Source organism: Lepidothrix coronata, unplaced genomic scaffold (assembly GCF_001604755.1).
Source record: "Lepidothrix coronata isolate B3197 unplaced genomic scaffold, Lepidothrix_coronata-1.0 Scaffold60, whole genome shotgun sequence".
NCBI classification, from domain to species: Eukaryota; Metazoa; Chordata; class Aves; order Passeriformes; family Pipridae; genus Lepidothrix; species Lepidothrix coronata.
In genome coordinates, this window is record NW_016690240.1 from 707,373 (window position 1) to 720,807 (window position 13,435).

Below are 13,435 nucleotides of genomic sequence, written 5' to 3' on the forward strand. Positions count from 1 at the left end.
TTTTAAAAAAAGCACAATTAATATATTTTTCTAACCATCGAATACTGTGATTGTACTTAGTGTCTCATCTCTTTTGAAGCTTATGCATTAGATTACATATAATTGCCATCAAACAGTGTGGTAGTATTCTATTCTTCTGAAAAGTAAACCAATTCTGTTTAGCAGTCATTAAATATTTGGTTTGCTGCAGTTTGGCCTTATGAACACCTTATCCTTGTTTTCCCTTTAAAAGGCAAAAATTAAAAGTAAGAACCATTAGGGATTTCTCTTTAAATCCAGCAATCTATGCATACTACTAAGAATCAATGCTCTGTAAGCTGTCTGGTGTTCTGCAATAAATTCTAGCTTTTATAGACTTTTTCTGGGCCAGGTAGCTTCTAATGCCATAGAAATTGATTATTTGTGGTGTTCTTATCACTGCTTAAAATATCTAATTGCTTTTTCTCCACAGATTTGGATTTGGCTTGCTTGATGCTGGACGATTAATGAAGGAAGCCCTAACTGGACAAAGGTTGGTCTCCTGAGACAATGTGTTGTTGATAATGGGTCTGATTTGAGCAAGTCTAGTCAAATTCAATTTTGATAGTATTTAAAGGCACACGCAGGACACATATCGCTGAGTTTTCAATTGGTTTGTCAGGTTTCTTTATGTCTGTTGTGTTACCAAAGCTTATTCCCATTAAGTATTAAAGTTTGCAAAGCAGCAAAGACACATAACTGTCAGCTGCAGAGAAACAAATTTTGCCTCAGTATAGCAAGTTTTGTTCAAAATTTGCCTTTATTCTTTCACACTGTGCAGACTGGAATATGTAATTCATCACTGCATGACTGTTCCCGTGGAGGAATTATTGCACTGATTATTTTGAACCCTAAAAATTATTGATTGAGGTAAAAAAGAGACAAGAAGGTATTGCAATCAGTTCTCAATTTAGCAAGGGCAGCCTTTTTAAAGGCAGCTAATCCTTAGCCTAAAAACTGTATGCAGTTGCTACTGCTCCTGTAGGATTTTTCACGAAGCTGTGCCTGTGTGAAGTTAAGTACGAAACATTTTCCACTGCACTGCCAAATGAAGACAAACACCAAACATCAAGTCACTATCTTACTGGATCACTGTATTGAGTGTGAAATTCAGCGCACAACTCAGTCCCAGTTCTAGCTGAGGAGGAAAAAGATCTCGTTTGCCACCAGAATACTGGACTCCAGGATGTCTCTTTCTCAACAAGTCAAAGCAATGACATCTAGAGTTCAGTAGGGTCTAGAGTACTTTCCTCCTTTCAAGAGATCTTTTTTGCTGGAGATAGGTAAACTAGAGGGAAGTGGAACTTACATCCATGTACCTTGCACCCTGTCTAACCATGGTGACAGTCTCTCTTTGTCCCCAGAGAGGGTTATTGAAGGTAAGCCTAATGGCCAGCTCCCTGGAGGTCTAGGCATGCACTGTGCATCGTTTTTAAGCACCAGCTCGCAGAAGTGACTGCAGACCCTGGTGTTTGTTGTCTTTTGAACACTGTGTAGGGAAAGGCAGAAATCTCAGAGTGAGAAGCAAAACGGATGGACATGGAAAGCACAAGGTCCATGCCCCAGCTCCAGCATCTATCTGTAATCATAGCACTTTTAAGCAAAGTGGTCCCTAGCCAGTTTGGGACCTGGAGTCCTCTCCTGAAGCTGGCACTAACAATATTAAATTCAAATAAATCAGTAACGCCATTCTTGTCTTTTGCAGCATTATCACAGTCACAGCAGTCATGCTGTAAACTAATTTTTTATCTAACAGTCTAGTGATGGTTTAGGCAATGTTTCACTTATGAGGACACTCCAGGTCAGTTCTCTCTCCAGCCTCAGAGCAGTCAGCCTTGTCACTGCCACCTTGCAGTGGCACCCCTTAGACACAATGCTCTGAATCAGAGTGCTCCCTCTCTGTTGGGGGCATGCAATATTTTAGGAAACAATGTAAGGTTTATTAGTCTGGGAAAAAACAAGAGACACATCATAATTTCTTTTTTTCCTGCTGTGCAGGTACAGGACCCAGTTACGTAGGAGGAGCTCACCCCACAAGCCAAGGCATGTTTTTGTTTATGCATTTTAGCCAGATTAATGTTAATACAGACAATATTCAAACAGCTGGTTTTGTGCACCTATGGATCAATGACTTCAGCATGTTTTTCAAGCCTTTCTATAGAAAGGGCAGGAATGCACTAGAAATGTGCAGTCCTGTGAGGTCGTTGCTTCCCAAAAACTTTTCCTCTGTTCAATCCTGCGGTGATTCTCCAGCAAAGCAATGGCTGAGAGTTACACCCCAGAGGGACAGGAGCACTTTCCCTTTTCTCTGTCAATATTACATGTAAAAGGCACAGCAAGGAAGTCTGTTTCTCAGCATTGTACCTACTTGAGGCTTCTAAAGGTGTGATTAATTAGGTGTGATTAATTAAACCATGAGTCATGACCTTCTTTTTTTCCTGTCACATTATTTATGAACAAGAGGGCAGTCAGTGACATTAAATGGTATGAGAAAGTAAGTTTAGAGGAAAATTTAGAAAGAAAATAGTTGTGTTGCATGTGGTCAACCTAAGGGATTTGCTGCTACAGGTGACCACCTGATAAATAGGGTTCCATGGCTGGAAAGAGTAGTTGTTAATGTTTTTACCATAACAGATGGTACCAGTGCTATGTTTCTTGGACTGCTGGGTGCACTGGAAAAGCAGACATGTGTTCTGTTTGACTAATAAAGTAAGATCAAATTCTCCATGTGCTGGGAAGTCAGGCAGGAATGCTGTCCTCCGCAGACAGCAGCACTGCTCTGTTAGCTTGATCTATTACTTGCCATTTTGTTGTTTGGTTGTTTGCTTATTTTTCTGTCTTTTTAATTCCTCTGGAAAATACTGTACTTGCTCTCTGTGTTGACTGAATGACCAGGCTTTGGCAGAAGACATAGCATTCTTCTTCTCTGACCTTTATATCAAAATCGATTAACAATAATTATTTTGCAGAAAAGGATTGACAATAAGATGTGGATGTTCATCTTTAATGAACTCTAGTCACCAAGTGAAAATCAGCTAATTTTGATGATGCAACTGACCACCTTCTCAGCAATAGGTGAATATTTACTCCTTCACAAAATGGTAAAGTAATGTTGTATCCATAGATAATATGAAGAACAACTTTTTGTCTCTCATAATTTCCTGGGACCTTTCTCATTAGTGGCAGTAGCAGGATGTGCTGGCTAGTATTTATGGAGTCAGAAATGGCATAACTTAGAATTAGAGCCTGTGTAATCCTGTCAAATATTCAGAATTTTTTGTTTATGTATTTTAATCTATGTAAAGTAAGGAGTCCACTCATAATCTAATTGATTTTGTTTATTATCAAGCTTGCCATTTTACAGAAGAGTTCACTGGAAGGTGTCTGTTTTATATTGTTCTCACTTCCCTAACAGAAGACCTTATTTAAAAGAATCTTTGTTTTCAATTATGAAAATACTTTCCTGATCTCATCTCATTAAGCCAAAAAAAGATGAAGTGCTATTTTTCCTTTTTATTTGTGACAATACAAATTAAACACACCTATGGCAAACCAATTACTGTATTTATTTTTTTTTTTTATACAGAGCAAACCTATTAACTGTGAACATGGAAAGATGAAGCAAGCAAAAAACAAAGAGAAGTGTGAAGAGTTTCGCTGCTGTATCATCTGTGACACTGTATCAGCTCCTAGTTTTAGGATCATGAGTAAATAGGTATATAAGAGATACGCTGTTATTCTACAAAGAAGGGTTATTTCAAAGAAATAAAGGAAAAAAATTAAAAGGGCTGTCAGTATATTCTCAGGTACTATATGATGACAATGTTAGAGAGGGAGCTTCATTTGGTGTTCTTCTAGTTTTGAATCTATACAGGGGAACAGTACTACAGAGAGATCTAGATAATAATGTCCTTGATCTTGTCAAGTATTGCCGTAGGACTAGTATTGTTACTTTCTTGTTGAATTTACTCATGTGAGAGGAACCACTCTGTTATATAAGTTAAAGGTTCACATTCTGTCGTTCATTTTTTCACTTTACATTATTGTTAAAATAGAGAAAAAAAGGGACTAAAGGAGGCAGGAAGAGAAGCAAAAATAGAGGTGAATTAATAGCAAAAATCAAATATTAAATATTTTCTTTAACTGCAGTCAGAGATGGGGATTATATTTGACCAAACAACCAAATCCTCCACCACAAGCTAGGACTTCACTTTTTATTTCAATACTCTTGATAGAATGGACCCAATCATTTATTCTGTGTGTGCTAAAAGTGTACTACCAACACTAGTAGACCAAGCAGATAGTTTTGTTTTATTGTCTGAATAGTGTAATATTTTACTGCAAATATAAATAGTGTAGTCATTTGCCTGATCCAAGTTCCCAATGTACTTTATAATAAACCAAGTAATTTTGAGAGAAATATGTTGACCAACCCTAGCCTAACACTATTCACATAGTTCAATACTGAAACCAATTCCAGCCATTAAAAAGTGAATGGTATTGCATTTACTTTTACAAGTTGAAGGATAAAGACGGAAATGCAAGAGATGGAGCAATAAGAACCATGTGGTCCCTGCTCTTTAAGGGTCTCATCCAGAGCCTGTTAAGGTAATGAGCATATTCTTTTTGATTTTAACAGACTTTACATAAGTCAAAAATTATTGAAAATTAAGAACAGGAAAAAGAATCACTCTGTTTACATTTGTTAGGTTATATCCATAATAAACTTGTAAAAAATGAAAACAGAAGAAAATATTAAAGCAGATCCAAATATTACATTTATTCTAGAATTCAAGATTACTTCATTTTCTGCTCCAGTATAAGTGCACAATGTCACAAACATCAGATTTTTCCAAAGCCTTTACTGAAAACATTTCCCATCATGGAATACTTCACCTTGCTTTCTTCTTACAGCTGTTCCTTCTAGAAAAATGCACCTTCAGACAAGTAGTTATGAATATCAGGGGGGTAGTCTGGAGCATACCACAACGTGAGACACCAAAGCATTACAGATTGCTCTCATGGGAATTGCTGGGTAGGAGGTGGTGGTGGGTCAGAAAAAAAGCCAAAGCAGAGTGCCCAGGAGTGCCCCAGGGATCAGAAGCAGGGCCAAACATCACTCTTATAAAGATTTCTGACCTAACCTAGATTTTCATTTATGGTTAGACCAGAGAGATTTTATTCTTACAATGGATTTTTATCTCAGATAAAATCAAACAAGCGAAAGGACTATAAGATTAGGTCCTCATTCTGCATTCCACCAAAGGAGAACTGAGGAAAAAACAGATAGAGTGATTTGTTGGGGCAAGATGAGCCCTAGGTTGAAAGACACCTCCTGTCCTGTTCAGAGGCTGCACTTTCCTGACTGTGATGTAGAAAAAACACAGCTATCAGTAGGCCCTTGCAAAAACCCTCCACCTGTTTTTGCTCAAAGTGACAAAGCCCAGAGGACAATGTCTGTATTCCCTACTGGTCTGTAGGGAGCGTGATGTAGCTGATGCAATTCCCGGCTCCAACACACCTGCAAGGTCTCATTGATCTGCTGCTCACTGCTCTGAAAACTCAGAAATCTATTATCAGTGTAAGCATGTGCTTATTGATCAGATTACCTGCTTCTGTTCCCTGTGTGCACCTAAATGTACCAGCTTACGCGCACACACACACACATAAATATACACACATGTTTTCATATATGCAGACATGCACACACAGGTTACAGGGATGTGTGTATGTTAAAGGCTTTACTTTTTTTTTTTATTTTATTTTTTGCTTTACAAAACTGCACATAAATAAAAAGAATGGACCTTCTCTGTGAAACGTGAGCACAGGAACACTCACAAGTGGCCAAGAGCTGCTAAATAATTAATCAATAGAGCTGTGTGGCAGTTTGAAATGTAAATGTGATGGATGAAGGTGTGATGCTTGTCATCAAGCAGAAAATGATGTGACTGGAATGGATAACCCACAGTACCTGCTAACTTGCAAAAGCTTGGACACAAAGATAAAGTAAAGCCATCAGAAAGCAGCCCTGGCAACCCCTAATTCTTGCCTTTGACCCACAATTCACTTTCATGTCTCTATCCCAGAAGAGATGTTTAAAAAAATGATGAAGAGAGATCTTGGGGTGGGAAAGGGGAGAGAAAAAAACCATCTGAAGAAATGCTACCTGACAAGGCTGCAGGCTACATTCTTGAGAACACCTTTCTTTTCTTTATGTTCTCCTACTCCTGTTAAATAAAAATGCGGCTCTTTTTTTCCCTTTCCTTTCTTCCAAAACTCTCCCGAGCCATTCCTGCAAGTGGTTCTGTGACTCGGGAGCTGACAACAGCCGCGTGCAAAGGAACAAAGAATGAGAGTGACAATTCAGAGTGCACGCAGGTGAGAAAGACACCTTTTACTTATCAAACTAGGCTGCAAAAAATGCTCTTTTTACTCAGTGAGCTAGAAATAGCAGTGATCTAACAAGGCACTGATCCAAATTCTTTATTTATGCTGAGATGTAATGCTAACAGGATTTTTAGGTTGACTAGTAGTCTGTGGCCCCTCCATTCAAGTAAGGAAACATTCCTCTGATTTGGAAAGAGGAAAATCCATATAATTACCGTATATTATGTGACAGGAAAATGTATGCTGTGATGGCAAAGGGTGACAGAAAATGTCCATCAAAAAATTTGTTTTCAGCAAACTTCCTATGCCAGTCATTGCATTCTCTCCATGGGGAAATGCAACCTGGTGGAACTTATTTCTCCAAATTAGAAAGAAATTTACTTTTTTTACAAAAGTGATTTTTTATTCTTTTTTCCCTATAAAATTGCAAGCTTGCAGGTAGGATTTAAAAGTTTGATGGCTCCTTCTCCTTGAAAGAGACAATCTTATTTCTCAGTAAGAACCATTTAGCAGGTTGAAGGATTTTTTGTCTCTTTTGTTATCAAAAGCCCATTCTTTACAGAAAGTGAAAAATATCATAGTTTAACATTAGATTTTCAAACTCCCCAAAATATATTTTAGCAGATAACACCCACTAAAAGCGAAAGCTAAATATAGATATATAATAGTGCTTTGTCACACTAAATAGATGTTCTACGATTCTTAGATATAAAATATACATACAAGTATTCTCTTAAAATCTTTGGGGTTTTTAAGACCTCTACAGACTTGAATTGGCCTAAAGAAGCAGCAGATCTCCAGGTGAACTGACCAGTGTTTTCATATTTCCTCAAATTATTATTTTTACCTTGTTTTTGTTGGGATCATGTTTTTAATCTTTATGATACATTTATACAAGAGGCAGCCAGAAAACACTTAAGTATGTAACCCAAATTAATTTTAGAAGTCAGGAATTAGAGCTTACATTGGAATAGAAGTCCAGCTGGCCCAGCTCCACAGTAAACAACCTACTTTTGGTCTGGGACTTTTGGTCCTGTAACTTGGCTACCTGGATAAGCTTAAACAGAGTGCCATCTATGTACACAGGAAATCACCACACTCTAAAGAAATATTTCCCATTTAGAATGACAAAACCGTGGTCTGATAGGTAATTAAGCTTCAATTTCGTTTCTGTGGCATTGTAAATTGTGTTTTCAGATTTGTGCTTTTGGAGCTTTCATCTAGCTCATGCCAAAGCCACTCAGCTGTATATCTTTACCTACATGGCAGGTACGTTCATATTATTTTTTAGTCCTTTTGCACAACTTCAGGAATGCAATATCATTATAAGTAGGAATCAGACCCTACAGTTTGGAACTATCTGGATACACTAGTCTAGGGGAAGGAGGAACGACCCCACACCATACATCTGGTATGTTTCTGACAGGAAACGTTCATAGATTTTGCATTAGACCAAAAGAATTTGGTCTAATGGTGCAGAGAGATTGATGTTGAGTATAAGCAATTGCTGTATTGTAGTAATGTAGCAATATTTATGACTCGTAGGACTGGTAGAAGTGGAAAAGAGCCAATTTAGGTCTATGTTGTCACTAAGCTCATAGAAGGCCATTTCTGTACCTTCAGTCTGTTGCAGCCACAGAGGAACTTAAAATAGGGAAATGACAGATTAGGCTGCAAATGTGCATCAGTCATCCCCAAACTCTGGGAAAGAGATGCACCTACTTCAGGCTAGAGAGAGCTGCGATGCACCCTGTCCTTGTGCCCACTCTGGAGGACCAGCTCGCTAGGACAGTGAGACATGCTCCCACGTGAGCTCTGTGCTACAGAGCTGCCCACATGTAATGTAAAGGTGCCTACCAGCCTAGCAGTAGGAGCAGTGGTTCACTGTGGTAGGGATTGTACAGATACACCAGCAATTAGCCACCAGTTTCAATTATCATAGAAATATAGAGGGACCAAAAAGACTTTGGTTTCTTCACCTTTCAAATTTGCTGGGTACATAGAGGAAAGTGACGTAAAAATTACCCTAAGAAAGGCAAATCTAAGAAAAGACCCCAACAGTGGCCACTAGCAGCTGGCTACTGAAGAGAAGAAGCTGGTAACCTCATAGCAGAGTGCTCCAGCTCACTGTCCCAGCCTTCAGAAATTTGAAACTTGGAGACTTCTCAAGCTAGAAAACTTTGCCTGACTTGCTATAGTAATGGTTGGTTAAATATGCAGCAATGACTCTCCTATACTAGCAGGCTTTGTTTCACCCCAAGTGTTATGCCAAAATAGTTGTATATCATCATGAAGAATAACTGCATTTCCCCATAGTTGATTTCCTATGGCACATTTTACTTAGACACTTCCTCAACACACTCACAAATATGTTATATATCTAAAGGACAATCTCCTTTTCAATATGAATGGGTATGATTACAGGCATATTCATTTTGTAAAAGGTACAAAATGATACAAATGTGCCTTTCCATCTCATATAATGTCAAAGTAAGACCCTCTTGCCCTTTTATTTTGATCTCCGCCATTTGAAAATAAAAAAAATGACTTGATTATATGTTTTTGACCATTAAGTGTATAATTGCTTTTGTGTTTTGACATTTAATTCCTCTTACCAAAATACATGGTAGAAATTAAAAGTCAAATCTTTTATGCATTTGATGTACAGATCCTTCCATGTATTTCAGTAAGAGAAATAGAACAGTGAAACCTTGTGTCAAGTATAGTGAAGCCATCTGAAAATGAAGACACTTTTTATACTGGAAATTTGACTATGGCCCCAGTTCTGCCCTCCCTTATCTAGGTCACTGGCTTTTTGAAATTACTGGAATGTCTGAGTCAAAACCAGGCAAAACCTGCAAGACTTGACCTTTAAAATAGAGCTGGGATGATACCATGCCCTGTGGGGCAGATTTCGAGATTACAGTCCAGTCTGAAAATTACTTTTGAAAGCCCTAAGAGAGAAGCTGGCCAAGCACTGGAGTGTATTGACCTGGTATGGGATTGCAGTAGTGAGGAACACAGGTCCCAGCAGGTCCTTAGGGCATCAGTGGGGTGTCTTGGCTGGCCCAAGGCCAGCAAGAGGGCTCTGATGCTGAGAGAGGAGGCAAACTCTGCGGGTTGGTGAAAAGGTGTGGCTGCATGCAATATGTTGCTTGTGGATGTTTCAAGTGGTTTTTATCTCCCCTTTGTCTCAACTTTCCCCATAAAGTTTTTCCCACCTCATGCACTGTCCTTCCCTCCATTGCGTTATTCCCTCTCTTTCTCATAGTTTTCACTTTCACTACTTGTGCCCTTTAACTGAATTCTCTCTCACTCCTTTCTTCTCTGTAGGGCATGCAAAATTCTTCATCTTTACTTTACTTTCTGTTCATACTCATCCAAAACCTATGTGTCGAGATTTCTTCTGGCTGTATTTCCCCCCACTAGTCACAGTACTGTGATTTATCGCCATTCGCTGAACTCCTAAAGTGGCTTGACCCTACAGCCATAGCTAAGATTAGTTCCCTGAGATTCAGATTTATGGAGTCTGGTGTTGTCTGCAAAAGTTTTCTGCAATCCAGGAAGTAGACACTAGCTTGGACCTCAGATGAACTGAGCTTGGGACTGGATGAGCAAGGAATGTTGATGGCAGGCAGTAATGGCAAACAAGAGCTCAGCAATGCTCTTCCCAGTGTTAATATTCTCACCCACAAATTCTTGTCATGCCTTCACTATGCCCATTAACAAAAACTGCTTCTTTAGGTGAATTTGCTCTTGGAGTAAGATTTGTGCTGTCTTTCTCCTTTTCCCAAAGCCAGGGATGAAATTTTTCTTTATTTCATCTCAGAAAAGACATCCTCAGCAAAGGTAAAGGACAACACACAGGTATCCAGAAAGAGAAGTAAAGGAAGCAGGAATGAGGTGCATCAGGAAGAAGCAAGTCAGAGAGACAGGGAAGGGGGAGAGGGAGATTGAGAGAGAGAGAGAGACAGAGAGAGAGAGAGAGAGCCGAGTGTATCTCCACACAACGATTGTGTCACCATATCTCATGGAGACACACTTCGCTTCCCGTAATGAAAGCAGCTTGCATTGCATGGGTGCCAAGCGCATGGATGCTAGAAGTTGTCTCCCATTGGCCATCACATGCTTGCACTTTGCAGGGGGAATGAGACAGGTTGGGTCTGCTCCAGCCCAGCCATGGCTTTCAAGGGCCTCCTTTCCATGGATCCTACTGCTGATAGGATTGTAAACGTGAAGCGTTTTTCAGGTACATGTTAAAGGTGTGTTTAGACATACACACAGGTATACATGCACGTGCACTTGCACATTTTTTCCTATCATTTTTTGTACATGAAAAGTTGCACATTTAAAATTAAAAGGAAATGGAAAGTCCATAACATGCAAATCATAAAATTGGCCCCTGCCCATATCTTCAGGAGAAGCAGAAGGTTGGACTTACAACCAAGAAATGGAGCCAATGGCATTTTCTTTTAAATAATACTAGTCATTTATTTATACCTATGTTGTCCAATCTTTGAAGAAGTCTCTTGATTAAAGTTTAGGATCAGGTATCCAGAATATCTTGAGTTTGTTCTTGTGAGTAGCTATTTTACCCACAAGGTGGGTGTTATTTGAAAATTCTGTATCTTTGAAAATCTGTATCTTTGCTCGAGGACTCTGCTTCTCGGTAGTCATCAACTCAAGGAGGTGCTTCAAAGTTAACCATTTTTTTTCTTTTATGATCATGCAATTCTGAAATGGGGAGGTGGAAGATATTAATAGCAAATTACTGCTTTCCTCCAGGTCAGAGTGACCGAAGTCTTCAACAGGTCACCTGCTACAGTATTTCACAACACATTTGCATGCAAATAAGAATGTTAACTAATGCTACTCATAAGGGATTCTCTGTTCACACCAGTCACAGAATGGCTTTGGGATCATTCACCCTGCCCTTTTAAATGTTTTTTTACAGTAATAATGTCAAACAACTATAGAATTTACTGCTTCTTAGCCTGAAAGGGAGATGGTTCTCAGAACAGGGAACTTGAGGAAGGTGTTTTCGCTCATCTGGAAGCTTTATGGGGCAGATTTCATCCATAGTCCAGAAATAAATGTCACCTCCCTCGAGATTTTGAAACTCAGTGCACATTCAGCCCCAGAAATCAGGTGATGAACCAGAACTTCAGACTCTCAGAAACTGAACACTTAGTGCTTCAGAGAGATTTGGTTTAGTTTTATTTTTTCTCAATTTTTTTCCTTTTTCTTTAATTTTGATGGATGGTGTTTTGTTCTGCAGTAAGTTTTAATGTGTGTCACTGTGGAACATTTTCAATTGTCGCAAACAACAACAACAAAAAGCAATATTTCAATATTTCTCAAGAAAAGGCTTCAAAGGTTTCAGATCTTTTTAAAATGTTTCTGCTTTATTTTGACGTGGCATAAAAGTTTTGTATGCATTCTCGCATCCGCTATTGTGACAGCTGTATTTAATGAGTGCAAAATGATCAGAAAAACATCCTTTACTGTGGGTTGCCATTGCCAGCAGATGACAGGAGAGAGGCAGTACTGTAATAACAGAAGCGGTGAAGTAGTTCACATTATTACTGATGAGGTATTTCTAACTCAAATGACTAGGTATGCCTTTTGAAAATAATGTATTGGTCACATTACCTAATCTTTTCATCAGATTTTGTTTCCAAGTGCGTTTTGAAAAAAAAATCTGCATCCTTAGCCTCAGGTCATTATGTGGTTGGTTGCGACATATTATTTGGGGAAAACACAGTCAGTTTCCATAAGATGAAGAGGAAAAGGTCCTGGTCTTGCCTATAAATACCAGCCTTTCCATCAAACTAATGCTAAGCATGAAGTGTAGATCCACAGATACACTAGAAATGAAACATCACACAATATGTTTGATTTCTATTTTATATGCATATTTAATATCTGAGTATTTTAGTCAAATTGGAAAGAGTATAAAAATAAATCTAAATGGATTTGAAAGGCAGGGTATTTCTTTTTCAAAGCTTCATCGTTCCTGACTTCCTCTGGTGACTGTTAACTTATCATGCCTTTGTACAGGAGATCTAAGTGTTTCATTCTCTCTTGTGTCTCCATATGGTACCATTTCACAGATAGTCTTCCTTTGGTCACAAGATGACAGTGAGAATGGATTGTCAAACTGGACCACTATGACAATTTACTCTGGGGGAGAAAATCCTGTGAGTGTTTAGAAGCTTTACTGTAAGTTATATTTGATTAACTTATCCTACTACTGACAAATAATTAGGTCAGCAATTAATTTCAGAATGCAAATGTGCTACAGGCCTTCATGTTTTAAGAAATTCCCTTTGTCTTTAGTTTCTACTTGTGTTAAAGTCTTAAATGGATTTAGCTGAGTGAAGAAACAAAATTATGTTTTCTAATGCTTTATTTACTAGGTTGATTTGGACTTTTTCAGCAAATATTGACAGCAAACGTTTGTTCAGAAATGATCATGTGGGATGGAATTTAATGGAGTAAGAAAACAACAGAGTAATGATGAGCCACTAATTTAAAATATATGTACATCTACCTTCATGAAATAGGAACATAAAGACAAGCCAGAGGGTCAGGAGCAGATCATCATAGCAAAGTCATTAGTACTTGCTTAAGCAGTCTGAGAAACCACGGTATATCAGAAAAAAACCAGTGTTTAATATTGCTACAAGTGTGGCTGAAAGAAACCTATCAACCAGTCTATCTCAGAGTTTTTATTATTAAACAAACACAGATTAAAGGCTCAGCCCTTCCCAAGAGAAGCTCAAGGGAGTTTTCTGTTGACTTTAAGGGAGTGAAGACTCTAAATTTTCTGAAATTATAATCATGCAGTTTTTTAGAAAATAATCAAAATATGCAGATGCAAACAAATCCAATCAGCTATCCTGATGTAAAATCTGAATGAATTTACATAGGTGAGAGAATTACATTAGAATTTACTAAAAATTTATTTGCTTAATTGTTTCAGGTCAAGAAGGAGAGCAACCACTCAAGAACTGGGTGAGGGTTTTTT

At 38.4% G+C, this 13,435-nt stretch overlaps 1 long non-coding RNA gene across 1 annotated transcript; it reads left to right on the forward strand.

Moving 5' to 3' along the window:
• The first annotated feature begins 452 nt into the window (after window positions 1-452).
• On the forward strand, window positions 453-4,950 carry LOC108498547. Its single transcript, XR_001875213.1, has 3 exons — window positions 453-511; window positions 2,988-3,119; window positions 3,605-4,950. It is a non-coding gene; the product is annotated as an uncharacterized LOC108498547 (long non-coding RNA).
• Window positions 4,951-13,435: the final 8,485 nt, after the last annotated feature.